The 19,639-nt window shown below is 34.8% G+C and overlaps 3 pseudogenes across 2 annotated transcripts; 2 read left to right on the top strand and 1 right to left on the bottom strand.

The window, feature by feature from the left end:
• Positions 1-3,788: 3,788 nt before the first annotated feature.
• LOC145568083 (putative E3 ubiquitin-protein ligase ARI8 pseudogene) lies at positions 3,789-7,059 on the top strand (annotated as a pseudogene).
• Positions 7,060-9,476: 2,417 nt separating this feature from the next.
• On the top strand, positions 9,477-11,009 carry LOC145568084 (putative E3 ubiquitin-protein ligase ARI7 pseudogene; annotated as a pseudogene).
• A 699-nt stretch (positions 11,010-11,708) lies between these two features.
• Positions 11,709-19,198, bottom strand: LOC145567170 (pentatricopeptide repeat-containing protein At1g03100, mitochondrial pseudogene; annotated as a pseudogene). Of its 2 annotated transcripts, none has more exons than XR_014095513.1 (4): positions 18,981-19,198; positions 15,558-18,170; positions 13,676-13,750; positions 11,709-12,535 (listed from the first exon to the last, which is right to left on the bottom strand). The product of XR_014095513.1 is annotated as a pentatricopeptide repeat-containing protein At1g03100, mitochondrial pseudogene, transcript variant X2 (transcript). The 2 variants fall into 2 exon arrangements; XR_014095512.1 differs by having other exon boundaries at positions 15,558-18,188; positions 18,981-19,197.
• Positions 19,199-19,639: the final 441 nt, after the last annotated feature.

A 19,639-nucleotide genomic window follows, 5' to 3' on the forward strand; every position in this document is an offset into this window, starting at 1 on the left:
AGGTCTAGGGATCAAATTTTTATGTGGTCGCACTCGTATTAGTTAACATCACTTTCCACTTTAGATCTCTAGGGTCTAGGGATCAAATTTTTTTTTTTTTTTTTTTTTTTTTTTTTGGTGTAGATAGGGATCAAATTTTAAAGGGCTTAAAATTATTTTTCATATAATTCCCCTCAAATGAGTCCCCTATTCCTTGCCTACAAAAAAAAGACTATGAAAAATTTACTCTACAAAAGTTCTCATAAAAAAAAAAGGAAAAAATGAAAGCAAAATTGCAAACCTTAAACTATTTTATAAAATTATCAAAGACCAAGTTTTAACAAATTAATATTTTGTACTTAAAGATCTAAATATGACACAATTTAAGCAGGCCGGAAAAGATATTACTTGAGAGCTGAGATGAAGTCTCTTGCATGACAGAATGTTACAGCCCATTGGGCCTTATCTCTTCCAAATCCAAGAATGGACATTTTGATCCACATGAAGCCCAAATTGGGATATCATTGACACAGTAACTATTTGTGAACTCAGATCAATCTCACAAGTTTCACAGTTATATTTTTGACAAGGGTCTAAATGTCTAGTTAAGTCATTACTCCGTATTACACAACGAAGTATTAAATCAAATGTTAAGGTAATTGAAGACATGTTGAAAAATATTTTTATCTAAGATAGAGGTACATAAGACTACAAATTCATCCAAACTTTCAAACTCAACTATGCAAGCAAATGCCTTATCATAGACAGCAAAAGCACTAGTAAAAAGAAAGCAGGCTAAGCAGCAAAAGAAAGGTCAGGAATAACAGTTAAAGACGCAATACAGAAATTTAAACCGTTACCGTCTGAAGCAACAAACCTTGGTTGGTTCCATTGCAGCCATATATGATATAAGCGCAAACAAAAACTGACGCCATCTGTAGGTAGCATTCAGAATATAGGTAATTCACAGTAAGTCATAACATATCACATAAGAAATGGAGGATAATGTCCCTCCCAAAGAATTTCTGCAGTTTCAAGAGGTAGCTTGGTTCAATATCATGGGATGGAATAAACTTGGATCATGAGGCATCTTCAGATTACACATTTACATCAACTTACTACAACTTATCCTAATAGTGAGACCATTATAGCTTAACTAATACAGATTGACCTCTATAATATCGGTATGTAGGAATGAGGAATGTACATTTCAATAGGTACTTTATATTCTGCTTGACCTTTATAATATCGGTATGTAGGAATGTACATTTCAATAGGTACTTTATATTCTGCTTGACCTCTATCAGTTAGTATTCATACATGCATACCGAAATGTACTTCACAGTAATATTCACCTATGCGGAGTATATAGCTACTAATCCACTTAGCATCAGTTCTTCAGTACAGCATCCCATGCTAAGCATGCAATAAACCAACATGAAAAAAGCGCAACTACGCAACAGAAAAAACCTTAAACATAAGGGCATGACGGTCACTTATTAGATGTATCACATGTCCTGTTTTTTGCTATGGGCTGCTTCTGCTAGATTGCTAGAAGCACTAAATTCCTCACACTAATAGGCAAATAGAATAAAATGTTGGCCGCCTAAGCTCGACTAAAGAACACAACTTACAAGTTACAACACATAATCTATTTGAGATTAGAGTAATTAGATAAGTTGCACAACTGGAACAATATACTATAGATTATACTAATAACTTACCATCACTCCGATCATCTTTTTATTACTTGTATATTGGTATTAGAGCATTGTTGTGATCAGAAATTATTATCCAAGTAATGAACAGAACAAACAAAGTTCATGCTAAAGAAAAAAAAAGCCAACTAAAAAAAGTTACTCAAAACATGCGTGATCATTATTCATTAAGCTTAATTATATACATTTATTTGGAGAGGTTACTTAAAAAATCATAAGTACTCAAATTATGAACAACCTTCTAGCTTCTATGCTAAGTCAGAAAACTATCTGTAAAGATGTCTGGAATAATAAAAAAAATCAGACAAGAACTACTAAGATGTACAGAAACGTACAAATTAGTTCCTGAGAAATAATTTGTCTAATTATTAAGAAAATTTAAGTTTTTAAATCTCTACATTGGAAAGTGCTAGCTGATCCCAAAAACTTGAAAAGCTTGCCACTTCCAGATGTAGTCATATTAATTTATCCCGACAAGATAGCCTAGGAAGCACCACGCTTCCCAGACTTCAGCGACGTTTTGCAGTATTCATTCCTCATCTCCATCGATGATATGTGAAGTCTATCCTTATTAATCTGTTTCGCACGACATTCAATGCTGCAAAAGGCTCCAAAGTTGCTGTATGTGACAATAAATTTTTTTAAATCAAAATCTAAAAAAAAAAAGGGCAATGCTATACATAACCCTAAGGGTTAGGGTTATGTATAAGCATTATAAATAATCTTGAAAATTGTATAAAATTAGGAATTCATGACAAAAACACGCATAGCAGTGTAAATAGTGTATTTTTGTCATGATTTTCTAAATTTAAACAATTTTAAGAGTTTTTAAACGCTTATATGTAGCTGATAGAGTATAAAATATATTCTTGGGCCTCAACCATCAGTTTAAGCTTTTGGTTGAGTTGGTCCACTAACATGGTATCAGAGCCAGCGTGACACAAAGGTCACGGGTTCGAATCTCATCCGCCCCTCCTTCAAAGTGGAATTAATTCGCAACAGGTATGAGTAAATTAGCGATATGCAGAGATTTTAAAGAACAAAGCAATAAAAGTAATATTCTTAGGGCGTTGATGATAATTTTGTTTCGCTGTTTTCCCTCGTATACAATTTGTATAAATTAGCATACAAAACTTGTTAATTTTACGCCTAAAAACCTATGAGTAAATTTCTAGTGTGATTTATAAAATCCTGAGTAAAATTTTCTAAACATTACTTATTTCTTAAAACTAAGTATTGTTGAATAGCAAATTAATCGAATTTCTCAATTAAAAAAGCATAATTTAAGTAAGGAAACAACCTGAATGAATTAAGTGATATTATAATGGCAATATTATCAGTCAATGAAATAACCTAAGATCTTAATCCGTTCAAAATTTGCTTCAACTACGAATTCTAACTATCCCACCTTCAAATTTACGTCTCTATTATTTTTCAGAACTATTAAAATCTGCTTAAAGTTTTCCTTCACTTAATTATTTATTTATTTATTTTTCCTAAATTTTAAGGGTACAATTCGCTTTTTTTTTTTTTTTTGTAAAAAAACACAATTCACTTCAATTAGCAGAACATAAGCACGCATAATTAAGCTGAAACTAATGCTTACATACTAATAAACAAGAAAAACAGAGATTTTTTAAAATAAAAGCAAATCAAGAAATCTATCAACCCTAAACAAAAAAAATCACACAATAATTATAAAAAAAAAAATCGACAAATTATAAATTATATTCCATTATATTACTCTGTAATTCCGTATGAAATAAATAAATAAAAAAAATTAAAAAAAAAAAAAAAAAGAAAGATTGCAAACCTATAATATAAATTCCCGAAGTACTTTCGATCAAATTCTTACAAAAGAAACACTTCTTAAGAAATTCACCAAATGGCACTTTACTCTGATCAAATGGTTCACGTGTTGCCTGGACTATCGTGAATATTGACGGTCGACTATAATCCGGCGGATTTCTCGGAACTATCGCCGGAAAATTATATTCAGGAAGAATTGTCATCGGAACAGTAGGAATCTCCGGCGAAGGTTGCGGAGGAGGAGGAGGATGAGATTCCGACCACCAAGCCTCACCGTAGAAGATGGAGCTAGATGGTCGACAAATTAATTTTAAACTACATAACTTTAATGACATAGGAAAAACAATAAGCTAATCGAACAAAAGTATATTAAATATCTTTAACGCATAGTTCGAGATTGTACTAATTTACACTAATTTGTAATTATCGGTATTTTCATTACTGATTTTTTTTTTTTATTAAAAGAAGTCATTTCATCCTTAAAAAAAAAAACATGCTTAACACATTTTGTTTTCTCTTAACTTTCACCGTCTATTTTTTAATTATTAACATTTTTGACACAATACTTATTAACATTTAAATTTATATAATATTAATAAAACATGGTCAAAGCAAAGAAAAATGATCAAGTAGGTCAATTATTCTGGAACGCAGTGAGTAGTTTATTTTATTTCGAAATTTATACTAGATCCAATCCATCAAAATTTAATTCTAATTAATATTTAATTTTAATCGGGAAGTTTCAAGTCGGATTGGACCCAACTTTCAAAACCGAATTTTATTTTGGATTTAAGTATTTAATCCAAATCCAATCCAAACACCAAATTAACACCCTTATTAATAAGTACAACGGTATTTGGTGAATGGATATATTATTCGATTATACTTTCGTATTTTGTATATAAATTTGATTTTGAGTTTTTCTTCGAAAATATTTTCAATTGAACGTTTTATACTCTTTACATGACTTTAGTTGTCATATATTGATATATATGTCTTAGCATAAAGCTTGTTTGCTTTACCTAACATGGTCGATTGAGCAAAGTCTTAGAATTTTCAAGTAATGTTGAACAAATTAAATACGGAGTGCGTAGCAAGATTAAGGTAAATAATATTTTTAAAAATTTAATTTTTAACAATATTTTTTAGGGGTTTGGTTGATAATAATCCCAAAAGTTGTTTTCAAAAAAAAAAAAAAAAAAAAAAAAAAAAAAAAAAAAAAAAAAAAAATGTTGTTACACAAATCCTGTATATAATAAAAGATCAAATTTTACAACTGAATCCCACCTAAAGTGGACTTCTTTAGTCAAACAAACAACATTTCATTAGGGTTTTTTTAATTTTGTGTATATTTTTTCACAGTAAAGTTAAGAAGCTACCATGGACTACTTGGGTGGCTATGACTCCAATGAAGACTTCTACGAAACCAATGAGGATTACTCCGGCACAAGGCCAATACAAACTACACCATCTTAGACGAAGCCGAGATTCGACGTCGACAAGATGATCAAATCTCTCATATCTCCTCACTCTTATCACTATCCAATGATCAAGCAAGCCTCTTGCTTTACCATTACAATTGGAAGGTTGATAAGTTGCAAGACGATTGGTTTGCGGATGAGCACGCTGTTCGTGACAAAGTAGGGCTATTGATTAACGATAAAAACATTGACAATAAAGAAAGAGATGATGATATCTGCAAGATTTGTTACGACGAGTTGGAATCTACAAACTATCGATCCGTCTGGTGTGGACATAAGTTTTGTGTTGTGTGTTGGAAGAGTTACATAAGTGTGGCTATTGACGACACGGGTGCTGGTGTTTTGTCCCTCAAATGTCCGGCAATTAAGTGTGAAGCTGCTGTGACTCGAGACTTGATTATTGAGTTGGCCTCGAAAGAGGAGAAGGAGAAGTATGATGAGTATTTTGTAAGGTCTTTTGTGGAAGGAAGGAAGAATACTACAAAGTGGTGTCCTGCACCGGGGTTGTGACAAAGCTGTGGAATTTGTGCTTCAAGACGGTGAAATCCATGGGTATGATGTTACTTGTGTGTGTTCGAGTGCCTTTTGTTGGAATTGCGGGGAGGAGCCTCATAGACCGGTGGATTGTGAGCTTGTTGCGAAGTGGACCTTGAAGAATTCATCGGAGGCTGAGAATACAAAATGGATACTCGTGTATGCTAAGCCTTGTCCAAACTGCAAGCGCCCTATTGAGAAGACTGTTGGATGCAGTCATATGACTTGTTCTGCCCCTTGCTGGTAAGATTGAGCTCCTACAACTTTTAATTTATTTCTGTACTAGTATTATGAAAATGGAATAATCACTTTTGATTGGGTAACCGTTAATTTTAAAATAATACCCAATAACCATATCCGATAACAAATTATCGGGTTTTTAGTTTTTCGGGTAGTTTTGCTCAGCCCTGTTACTGATAGTTACGGAGTATTATTTTCTAGGAAAAACAAAGTAAATTATATACTTATAGTGGGTTACAGGGATTAATAAGACTCTAATAGACTCTACAATTGGGAATTTAGAAATTGGTGTTTTGAAATTAAAATATGAAAAGAGTTAAGTTTGACAATACACCAATTGATGGAAGTGGAGTGATCTTTACGCCTAATTATTTGTTTAGTTGATTTGCATCATATGAACTTTAATTTTTTTTTTTTTTTTGACAGAGTGAACATTATCTTAGATTATTATGTTAAGTGTATAATGTATGAATAATTTGGGTAGGTTTGAGTTCTGTTGGTTGTGCCTAGGGAATTGGCACAAACATACGGGGTGCAACAGATTCAGTGCAGAGGATAGAGATATCGATGAAAGAATGAGGAAAAATGCTCAACTATCTATTAGAAGATACTCACATTATTACGAAAGGTGGGCAAGCAACCATAAATCGCGACAAAAAGCCATGGATGACTTGCAAAGAGTTGAGGAGATTGATCTGAACAAGCTGAGTGGCAGGGTGAACACCCCTACAACACAGCTAGAATTCGTCGTGCAAGGATGGAAGCAAATCATCGAGCGTAGGAGAGTACTGAAGTGGACTTACGCGTATGGGTACTACCTAGAGGAGGACAAAAAGGAGGACCAAGACTTTAAGATAAAAAAGGAATTGTTCGAGTTTTTGCAAGGTCAAGCTGAGACTCAGCTTGAGAGGCTTCATTCTTGCGCTGAGATAGAACTGTCGCCTTTCCTTAAAGATGTTGTTAATGAAGATGATGATGATACAACTATGACCAACCCTGATGATATGGATTTCAGTAAGTACCGCATTAAGCTGGTTGGTCTGACAAAGGTAACTGGTAAACACTTTGAAGAGTTGGTTAAGGCGTTGGAGAATGGTTTATCGGAAGTGGATCTGGATCGGAAGATAGGGCGCAACAACAGCTCGAAGAAGAGAAAGGATTCGGCTTCTTCTTCACTAGGTACTCGAGATTTTGATTATGATCCGGATGTGGTGTACGACTCTTGGCAGTGTGATCAGTGTACCTTCATTAATATAGGCACAGCTACTGCGTGTATGATGTGCTATAGGTTTGATTGAAGGATAATGTCTGTTTAAGTTCCTAAGCTAGTACCATTTACAACTATTACAAGACATGGAATTATGGTTTATCTGGTTTTGAATTGAATTGAATTGGAATTTGAACAGACATTATCCTAGGAACTTAAACAGACATTATCCAGACATGGGATTATGGTTTAACCTATGCTTGCTTTGAATTGGAATTTGTGAACAAAATGTCACAGGATTATGATTAATTAAGTTTTCGTTTTAAACTATTGTAATTTCATTTATTTGTCTTTGTTTGTTTTTAATTGATTTTTACATCCTTTTGTTAGGAGATTTTACTCTCCAGCAGCTAATTAATTAAGCTTAGGGTGCTGCACTCTTCTGCATTGTGGTTTGTGACCATCTAGATTGAATCGTTGGAATACAAAATTTTACTTAAATCTATCAATTTCACATCATAGAGGAGGAGGAGGAGGCGGAGGCGGAGACTGAGGCTAATCAAGGTCGAAGCCGTGATTCGACCCGTACCGTGTTTTCTTAAAGATATCCTAGAAGAGACTTTTCTAAGGTTATCCTTAAAAATCATAATACAAAGAATGGAATTCCATCTCCTCTATTCTGATAGGGGTGGCAATGTATACCTTACCCGTACCCGAAATTTGTTATCCTTACTCATATCCTACCCAGACCCTTAGGGTCAAAAATTTTAAGACCCTTACCTAGACCCTCCTTTACCTATTTTCATCCTCAAATTCTAATAGCCTATATTGTAGAGTACAACTGTTATAAAGCGCAATAATAAAGTAATAATTTACGTGAATATGTATATGACTGATTGGTTAATTAAACTTATAACCTATTGTAAAACAATTATAAGAAGAAAACTACTCCGTAATACGAGTAAGTATAATGGGGGAAGGTTTCCGACGAGGTTAGGGGTGGGGTTAGGGTTTGTTGGTAGGGGAAGGTGGCTGGGAATTTTGGATTTTTTTAAAAAAAATATTTTGGGTTTTTCTACATAGTAACCCTGTAGTATCAGGTTTTCTAAGGTGTGCCCACTCTTTTGAGAAGTTCCACACTATAACCCCATGGTACAATTAGTAACTCTACGGTAACCCACGTCAGCGAACATTTAAGACAGACGTTAGAAGAGCATGTACTCCGTCACCTAATCAACTAATCTACACTTTTAATTGTACCTTTCTCTCTCCTAGCCTTGAAATTAATTCCCTCCTTAACTCTACTCTCTATTTCATTCTCTTTCATTTTGAAAAAAAAAAAAAAAAAAAAACTTGAATCTAATCTCTCACCCACAAAACCCTAAATCCTTGAAATCATATTCTTCAAACAACGTATTTTTAAGGTTTATTGAAGGGCAACATTAGCATTAGTCAGAGGAGAGCAAGGTGAAGACGGTGTAACTCTGTAATCCTTGGTATCTTAAGCTTCGCAAGTTTGGAAGGTGAGAAATTGCATCGTGGGCATAAAAATTCCAACCCACAAGTCGAATTTGAGGATAACGAAAATTTTACATGATAATATTGGTGAATGAAGAACACTATAATGGAACTGTAATAACTTAGAAAAGGAAGGGGAGTAAAGCAAGGGTTAGTAGGACTTAAATAAGAGGAAAGGGGGAAGGAAAAATTCCTACCAATACTAACAACCAAGTGAAATGCTGGAAGAGCATAAAAACATAACTCCGTTAAAGATAAACTAACAGCAAGGCTACTGTAGAGTTACTAACTGTACCATAGGGTTACAGTGTGGAACTTCTCAAAAGGGTGACCACAGCTTAGAAAACTTGATACTACGGGATTAATATATATAGAAAAACCCAAATATTTTTTAAAAAATTTTGGACTAATCACGTATATATTGAAGGCAAACCCATAGCATAGTTGGGTTTATTAGGTAATAAACATTAGTTGGGCTTATAAGAAGTAAATCACCAATAGGTTTTTTTTTTTTTTAAATTTTTTTTTTTAATTTTTTTTATTAAGGAAGTAAATCACCAATGGTTAGGATTATTAAAGTGTAACTTTCTTAAAATAAATGATATAGATTAAATATTTAATTAATATCAACAACGCAAATTAAAAGATAATAATGCTAATGTAAATAAAAAATAATAATAAAAATAAATAAAAAAAAAAAAAAGAGAGAACAATGCTACAATATTTAGATATGAAGGGTGTACTCCGCATAAAAGAAAATTCTCTACCTATTGAAATTCAGTCATAAACTTACTTCCATTAAAATACGGAGTAATACAATTACTTTCCATAAATTAATATGCAATTACTCGATCATATATTCGGATTAGGGTTCCTATAATAACATCGCAACCCCTACCATATAACCAATTGGTAGAAGCTCCCCTAGATTAGAGAGAACCCTTTAATTTTCAATAATCTGCCCAAAAAAAAAAAAATCGTTGACAAGCCATGGAATCTGATGATGATAACATGGAGTTTTACGACAGTGATTACGATGAGGAAGAATACAACTGCGGCAGTGATTCCGACATGGGCAATTATAGCTCCATGTCGGAGGATGAAGATGAGTCTAATGTCAATCACTATGGTACCTTCAAGCCCAAGAAAACTTATACAGTATTGAAGGAGGGTGATATCAAGAAACAGCAAGAAGATCAAATTTCTCATGCTTCTGTTGTTTTATCTATACCAGAAGTTGCTGCAAGCAAGCTACTTTATTACTATAAGTGGAACGTATCTCAGCTCCATGATCAGTGGTTCGCTAATGAAGATAAAGTACGCGGTGAGGTTGGTTTGCCTAGCGCAGTTGTACCCTTTTTAACCACCGAGGAATCGATCACTTGTGGCATCTGTTTTGATGCCCTGCCTCGGGAAGAATTCTATCCCATGGTTTGTGCTCATCCGTACTGTAAAACATGCTGGGGAGGGTATATTACTACGTCGATTAATGATGGGCCAGGATGCTTGTCGTTAAGGTGTCCTGAGCCTTCGTGCAGAGTGGCAGTTTGTCGAGACTTGATTGATGATCTAGGAACGGAGGTAGAAAGAGAGAAGTATCATCAGTATTATTTAAGGGCGTATGTGGAGGAGAGCAGGAAAATTAAGTGGTGTCCTATGCCAGGGTGTGAGAATGCAGTAGAATTAGAGTTAGGAAATAATATATTTGATGTTACCTGTCTTTGTTTTGGTAGCTTCTGTTGGAATTGTGGGGAGGATGCTCATCGTCCTGTGAACTGTGAAACCGTGTCTAAGTGGGTGTTGAAGAACAGCTCTGAGGCCGAGAACACAAAATGGATCCTAGCAAACTCGAAGCAATGTCCAATGTGCAAGCGCAACATTGAGAAGAACAAAGGGTGCATGCATATGGTTTGCTCTCCACCCTGCAAGTACCAGTTCTGTTGGCTCTGTCTCGGGGATTGGAAGAAGCACGGCAAAGAAACTGGGGGTTTCTATGCGTGCAACATATATAACGATAAAAAAGAAAAAGGATTGTTGGTCGAAGAAGAAAGCATCAGGGAAATGGCAAAATTATCTTTGAGTAAATATGCACATTATTATGAACGGTGGGCAGCTAACCAAAAGTCAAGGGAGAAAGCAATTGAAGATTTTAAGGCATTAGACACTGGTATACTGGTGAACCTTCGCAACAAGACCGGTGAAACAGAGGTACAACTCAAATTCATAGCAGAAGCTTGGGAACAGATTATAGAATGTAGACGAGTATTGAAGTGGACTTATGCGTATGGATTTTATTTACCTGAAGACGAGCCTGTCAAGAAACAATTATTTGAGTATCTCCAAGGACAAGCTGAGGCTCAACTTGAAAAACTGCATAACTGCACAGAGAAGGAGCTTACGAGTTTCCTTGAGAAAGACGATGAAGATTTTGGAAACTTTCGTGTGAAGCTTGTTGGTTTAACTGCTGTCACTCAATCCCACTTCACAAAATTAGTTGCATATTTTGAAACTCAGAAGTTGTAAGCTAGATAACCTCTGAATCAATACTATTAAGCTTCCCAAATACTACAACAATTGTTTATGTTATTATTAGTTATGGCCCTAATTATCAATCTATGAACATGAAGAAGCAACTCCAGAAACAGATTATGAACCAGATTTGCTTGTTTTAGACGGATTATCACGTTTGATTTATGTATATTATATTGGTAGTTTTACACTTAGTCTGATTAGGTGTTTAATAGCAATAGTATGATTTTGTATTATCTATTTAGTGTACTGTTTTACAAGATCTTGAATATTTTCTTTTATTAAGTAGATATTCTGAAATCAAAGAAGCCAGTTTGTTAGATGCTTTCAATTTTTAGTTATAACATTAATTAACTTTAATAATCAAGAACTGAAAATATTAATGGACAAAGTTGTACATTGTGAAGCACAAAACTTGGACATGACAATTAGTATATTAAAATGGTGAAGTATGACTAAGTTTGATGTACTTGGACTTAATTGGATTGTTTATTAGTGAAAACTACTTTAAACCAGATTCTCAGTGAGATTGGCTTGAAAATTAGGCTCTTAGTGAACTTAGACTTTATGTTTAGTTCATCAAAGACAAGCTTGAAACTAAAATCTGAAACAAAAGCTCTTACATGCATAAGTCAAGAACACCTTGAAACCAAAATCTGAAGCAAAAGCTCTTACATCCATAACTCAAGAAAATTATAACTGGCAAGGATCCAAATTTTCTTTCTATTGTCAAACCATTGTTTGGTTCGTCGTGCATGTTTTTACATACAGAGCAAATCAATCAGCCTAAAACAGGATTGACTATCTTTTTATCCTCGATACAGGAAGGATAAAAGAACAGAGGATGACATGCTAAGGTCACCCCTGTATATGCCCTAAACTACTAAAAAAAAGTAATAATGAACTGGAAAAATGGATGATAATTAATACATGTAGATCTTGGAGTACATATAAGTTAATTAAGTTGCCAATTATGTTGAAACAACCCCAATTGAAAATGTGAAACAGATATCAATTAGGAGCAGAGGAAGTATTGTTAATTGTCTTGATCCTGGCCTGATGTTTATATTGTGAAATTGATCGATACAAATTCAAGCAAGAGTTGAGATTCTTCTTTAACATGAGGTTCTTTGATGACACAGTGGACTGAAGATGAATGGAATGAGGCAGAAAAAAAAATATACGAAGTATCATTTTCACATAGCTGATGACAATAAACACATGATCTTTTCTGAAGCAGCATTACCTTGAGGCCTTGAATAGCAAGTCTTTGTACTGTGCAAATTTGTTGCCTTAATAGTTCAAGTGAATTCTGTTGAAATCATTTGACCTCTGAAGTTGTAAGGGATTGTTTTGTCTTCATGACTAAAAGGAAGATCATCCGAAATCAGCATAATTTTTTTAGGCGCTGAAGGTTTACTCAGTTGACCTTCACAAAGTGTGAGATTCCTTCGTCTTGTTTTACAGTTGCATCAGATTCCGACATCCAATTGCTTGGTCATGGAATTGGAACTTGATATCTGCCAATGGAAATTGATTACCAAATCACATTTGATAAGTCAAAAATCAATCAGGCAAATCAGCAAATGTCCTAAGTTGAAATAATGGGGGAGTGGGTTATTCGCATCTGTTCTGGCCATTGGTTGCTCCAGTCTACAGTTGAAACAGTGTTATATAATTTCGATTGTTTTATAGTTGTTTCGCTTGTTTATATAAATTCAAGATTGGGAAAAATCTTGGATGATAATCAACTACATCCTCTGTACACTCAGGCCAATACGTGTTGGGGATTTTACTTGAACAAGGGTCACAAAGATAAAGTTAGAATTGTACAACAATTAACCTTCGAGGCGTGAACAGAATCACTTTCCCAAAAGTAATATTTCGACCCTTATACTACACACCGGGTTTCACGAAATTCACTTAGGAGATACAACGAATAAACAATCAAAATTATGTATAGTATAATTATGATTCAATGTAAACAAATTTTTGAAAATTGTGATGATGATAAATAAGAAAATTGCAAAACCAAAGAGAATGAAACAAAGAAGTTACTCTACTTCTTTTTATTGACCCTTTTTTTATTATATACTACGAAGTATATATATAGAGCAATTAACTAACCATGCAAAGTAACCGCCATCCAATAGACATAAATGAATCATACCCAATCAAGGCATTGCTTCGGTACTTAACCATGCAAAAAAAACACCAACTGACATTATATGGCGGTTGATAAATACGACCTTTCGAGGGTCGTAACTTGCTTGCTCTAATCCTTTGTTTACTTAATTTGTAACACCTTAACCCGACAAATTAAATCAAACAAACATGAAATTTATCTACATACTCTAAATTATTCTACAATATGAGTGTATGACAGGGAATTGGATATCTCATCTTCCAAGCTGTATCGAGGTGTTCACTACTAGACGTCTACACATACATGTATACATTGTATCAGACCACTACTCGGGTTGCTGACCCTACCCATTTTAAGCATGGTTATAAATTTGTAACTCAACAGTCGCAGAGATATCCTATAACACAAGAACTATCAATTTCTATAAAACCCATTATTAGTTGTTAAAGTAAATCAAAGCCTACAGAGACTTTCTGAATAGAAGGGACAACAACAGATGGATGCTTTGACTTACCATTGGCTGGCTACCTTCCACTACCTTCTCCTCTTCCTTCCAAACCACTCTAAGGCTGTGGCTCAACCCGTTGAACTGGAAAAAGAAACAAACCAACAACAGCGATATAACTATAAGGGTTATATACTTCATTTAATATAAATTATTACCTATATTAATGTGCATTGTCAATGTTTTAACACCAATCAAGTATTAATTGATGCAAAGTTTGTGAAACTACTAATACTATAGAAATAGCAGAATATATGATGGTATAACAAATACACTAATAATCAAGAACTATTAACAAGGATAAATGCACAAAATATTACACGTTTCTTCATAAAAATAGTAAACACAACCAAGTTTGTATTAGCCAAAGCAAAGGTAATAAAACCTAATCAGCAATCCAGACTGTACTCGCAAAATAAACATAGAATTATAGACGAACTCATATTGAGCACACAAGAGGAGACAGTAAAGGTTCTCAAAAGAGCAAAGATCAAAGAATATGTGGCAATGTAGCCTTGACAGTTTCACAGATAGTACAGAGCACTTTGGGATAGAGTTATCCTAAACTACAAATTTTACCAACATTGGTACAAAGCTACAAACAGGCAAGACGATTGAAATAAATAGTACAAGCTGATTTCCTTTCTTGATTGGTAATCAGGTATCGTCAATATGGCACCAGGGTTTCTTAAAAATTCTGAAGTAAAATTTGATTACATCTTTCACATCTCTCAAGTCAATCAAGCTTTGACACTCTTCACCCTCTGCACAGCATAGTGCCACTTCCTGACAAATAACCACCTTGAAAATGTTTTAAATATTTATATAGCTCAGAACTCTCTTTATTTCATATTATGTGTACATTAAATTAACTTGTGAATTTTAAATTCCAGTATTAACTTGTGAGTATGCGGTATGCATATAGCAAGTTTAGGGTATCTGAGCCTATAAGCATTGATCAACTTAGCTTATGGCTTGATAGTCAATATCCTTTTCTTAATGCAGAAGAGTAAAAGACCTTTCAATAAAGGAAAATTTCCAAATATTTATATTTGAAGAAGAGACTAAATCCCGATATATCCAAACACAAGATTCTAAATAGCTTCAATAGAGACTGAATATCAACAACTAACATTTGTAATAAGTACCTTAGTTCAACAACCAATTCCCAAATTTTCAATAAAGGATTCATATATAATACTATTGATAATTTTGAAGATACTGAATCCAGGTTCTCATACAAATTCAAATTCTCCAAATTATTAAAAATAAAAAATAAAAAAAAAACTGTTATTTTCATTCCCGATACTTTTTTATAATAAACCGTAATGCTAAACTTTCAAACTAGAACCCCCCTTCCAGCCTTCCTTATAATGTCACAACCTAATGAAAGAAAACAATCTAAAAAAACACCAAAATTACCGAAAACTCTCAAATAAAAAGGCCAAAAACAATTAAACAAACCCTGATATTAAATTTAAAAGCATCTCCAAGAGAGTCCCTAATCAATATTTATAAATCTTTTAAGAAAAATGCAAAAGACAAAAACTTAGCTCAAAAGATCCATATTAAAGAACCATAATAAACAACAATATGGTGTATCAATGCAACAGCTTAAAAGCTAGTTTCATGGCCTAAGACTGAAGAGTTGGATCAAGCCCAAGCAATCAGGCGCAGTCAAGTAAGAATAGAGCAGCAAGCTTACTGTTCATTTCAACTTTCAAGTGTGGATGAATAAGATTAATTATGAGAAGATGTTGCTTTTTATAAAGGTGATAAGATTTGTTCAAATCTCAAGGTCATTAGACCATTGGAACAAGGAATTGAATGGTAAATTAAACATTACAGGTTGCTAATTACATAAAAGATATTGAAAGACTTAGAAGCATACCTTGGAAACAAGTTGGACCAGGCAATTGGCAATGCTATGATAACTATCGGATATGAGTAATTTTGTGCTTAAGCTTTTTTGAGAAAATCCAAGAAAAGCTAACATGCATTGACATGAAAAAGCTTTACGTGAAACTCCACAAATTATAGTCACAGAAGAAGTAAATATAAACTTGTTAAGCTCTTTCATCTTAAGTCTTCAAAACTGACAAGCCTCAACAGCAAACCACAAAATAGCCACAAGTCACTGAAGACACTAAGCTGCTTAAATTCCTCTAAAATAAGCCAACCCATTTTTTGAAAGCCAATGCAGCTTCTCTTTTCTTTGATTGGGCTTCCGTCTGATAATTTGGAGCCTTACCCTTATAAAGTGTCTTATGATACTTCAGAAAGAGAGTACGGTACCTATACTTGTCAATGAACAAGTTTCCTTTCTCCATCATCTCCACCACCTCATTTGCACGATAAAAAAATCCACCCCTAACAAAAGTGTAGAGAACAGAATCCAGAAGTTCCTGATCAAACTTCATTGGGGTGGCAGTAGCAAGACTTTTCATCTCACCCCAGAGCTCTGCCACCTCAATGTATTTTCCTCCAATGGCTGCATACCCAGTTACCATAGAATGGAAAGTTTGCGCATTAGGGGTGTGTCCCAAGCTTCTCATCTTCTTTAGAGCCTTCTCTGCATCTTGCATTAATCTCTTTTTACAAAAAAAATGAATCACACTATTCCAATCATGGACACCACAATCTACTGTCTCGCCCTCCTTAATTTCCTGCAAGAGTTTGGCCATAAAACCTGCTTCACCGCTCTTTGCACAGCTCCCAGACAGAACCTCATATTCTTTATGACTAGCTCTTGGTAAATTAGCTTCTTTCATTTCTTTGAAGAGATTGAGAGCCCCCTGAGTATCTCTCTGTAGCACCTTGGCCTGCATTAATGCTTCATAACAACTTGCATCCAGCTGATTCCCAGCCGTTCGAACTTCCCGAAGAAGTGACGTAACCTCTTTTAGCCTTTTTTCCTTACAGTAAGCTTTAAGAAGCGAGGAGTACACAGAAGAGCTGGTCTTGATCCCAGCAAAACGCACTTCATCAAGAAGATCATGTGCTTGATCTAACCAGCCAAGGGAGATGCATGAATTAATGACATCGGCCAGCGGTGAATTGTTAACAGAGGATAGGGAGTCTTCTTTCTCTACCTTGATCAGAAACTCAGCCAAGTCCTTAGTTTTACCAGCGTCCAAAAATGCCTTAGCTAGCTTCACATATGTTTTCTCTGTTGGTTGAAGAATGCCCCGTTCAGTCACGATCAATTCTGTTTGCTTCTGCAATTTCAGCGACAAAGTAATCAGTATTTTTTTTGCCTCTCCCTCCATACAAATGAAGTTCTGGTCTCTGCTGAAATCTTCAAAAGACATAAAAGAGCCTGGCTGACTCTCACCTTTATCGAAAGTACGTATCTCCGTTGTGTTATTGACATTTATGGAAGAGTATGAATTTGCAGGTTCAAACCTGAGTGTGGCAGCAGCTAGAGAAGTTTTAGCTTCTTTTGCCTTACGAAGCATCTCCAAAACCATTTGAGAAGCGAAATCCAGGTCTCCAAACTTCAAGTAGCAGTTAAGCAAGCAATTATAGTATTGTCGAAACTGAGTATCATCAAGGTTGTGAGCTTCATCAATGTGTCTCTTCAGCTTCTTTAGTTCTTCTCTTCTCCCATTCCTTTCATATATATGTGCCATGAGGATTAATAGGGTAGCATCAGTTTTAACACCAATTCTAGGCATCATGTCAAGCAGCTGCTCAGCTATTCTTGTTGTCCCAGACACAAGGCACCCAGCTATAGCAACACTAATGGCAAGAGTGTTAGGCTTCATTGCAATTAAAGGTGCATTACATTTCTTACGGGGGTCTATCCTGTTATCCTGAAAGAGGTAACCTATCTCAAGAATCAGCTCAGCAGCAAGATAGGCTCCAGAGGATGACAGAGACATGTAAGCTAAAACGGCAGACCATGCTGTTACTGGGGGATATTCTTCCATTCTGATCAACTTCCTTAAGATAACAGATGCTGGCACTGGCTGACTGCATCTAGCAAGAGCATGAGCAAGGTATATAAGAGTCACTTTCTCGAATAATGTCTGTTTACCTTTCTCAAATGCCTCTTCCACCAGCCCAAAAGCTCGTTCCAGCAAATGGGAGTCCAAGGTTTCTGCATAACCCACCAGCAACTTGTTTACCACCGATTTCCTAGGAAATCCTTCCATCTCCAAATGCTGCTCAAAATATCTCCAAGCATCATCATACCTATGCTCATCAACTGCATTATGTATATCCAAACTCAACTTTGCTGGGTCACGAGCCTGCACCAAGATAGAACCAGAAGATGTCGAAAAGAATTCTGTTCGCTTAAATATATGGCCATGATATATCAAACTGAGAGCAAGCCTACTTCCATTAACCAATGAATAAACGGCAGGTTGAGAGAGATTTCTTTCTCTAGAATTTGAAAAGACGCTAGGTGTAACATAATGAGCACCGCCAAGCCATGATGACAAAAATTGGCATCTCAGCTTCTTGATTCTCAGCATTCCCACTGTTAATAAAATTATATCTGCACCAAGGCATCCCACTAATTGATGAATCCATCAGCGGGGAGAAGAGAAAAGACATCAACTCACTCCATCCAAAACAAAAAGTCACACATACATTTTAAAGATACCCGGAAAATGTTGTAACATTTCCTAAGATAATAATGGATATTGATTAAAATTCCTAAGCTATTGCTGGAGTAATAGAGCTATTATCAATAATCTTCTAGTAAAAACATATCAAACTCTTTACTTATGCAGGACTGAGACAATGGGATGATTAATACCGCGTACTCTAAGATAAAAGCAGGCCTGTCCCTGAGCCAAGGCAGGGGGGCGGCCGCCCTGGCTCAGGGAGAAAAGGTCCATTTTCATAGGTCCATCCTAACATTAAAGGGTTCTGCAACACATTAGCAACTAAATTTGATGCAAATATCAAATTAGCTCGAAAATTCACATATCTTAGGTGCAAAAGGTCCAATTTCAAAGGTCCAATCTAACATTAAAAGGTTCTGCAACACATAAGCAACCAAATTCGATTCAATTATTAAATAAAGCCCAAAAATCACATAATTTTAGGTAGAAAAGGTCCAATTTCATAGTTCCATCCTAACATTAAAAGCAAATTTGATTCAATTATCAAATTAAACTCGAAAAATTACATAATCAAAATCGCTCGTTACAATCTTTCATAACCTTACTAATTATAAGCAGTAGTTCAATAATCGAGTTTAGAAGAACCCTAACATGAGCAATACAGACAAAAAAATTACCGATAAACCCTAGAATGTGAAATTGAAATTGGATGAATACAAAAGGAAACAACATCTAACCTGAGAAGCTGCTTCAATGGAGGATAGAAATATGAGAAAGTTTCCCCAAAAAATTAGTCAGAATTCTTGCCAAAGAAATGGAATTAAGAACAGAAGGAAAATAGCACGAAGTAGGAGTAGGAGTACTAAAATGGTGTAATAATCATCCAACAACAGAGTAAGAATGAGAGAGAAAGAGAGCAGAGGAGGAAGAAGAAGAAGAAGGGTGAAGTTAGCGTGAGAGAAATTAGTACGCCGACCCGTATACTGATACCAATTTTTATGGATCGGGTTTAACTCGGGTTTGATTTGAAATCTTTGGTTTTTTATTTTTTTTCTCCTTGGTAAGATTTTTATTTTTTTGATGCTTGAGAGCCACAAGGGCAGGGTGATAAGAATCGACTCCAGGAGATCCTGGAATCGGGAGAGAAGCTCTAACCAGTTCGGACGTTGCAAAATCATGCAATTGAAATTATTTTGGTCAAACGGCCAAAAATTATGATTAGTTTTATCAATATTTTCATTCATAACTTTACAATTAGAACGCAAATACATAGTATTATTTATATAAAATTCAAATATTTCATATTATTTGAATTCAACTCTAAATACCTTTTTGTAAAATAATATTTATTATTATTATTATACTCTTTATTTCAGATTAATTATATATAATAATA

The sequence above is a fragment of the Chenopodium album genome, chromosome 11 (genome assembly GCF_948465745.1).
Source record: "Chenopodium album chromosome 11, dcCheAlbu1.1, whole genome shotgun sequence".
NCBI classification, from domain to species: domain Eukaryota; kingdom Viridiplantae; phylum Streptophyta; class Magnoliopsida; order Caryophyllales; family Amaranthaceae; genus Chenopodium; species Chenopodium album.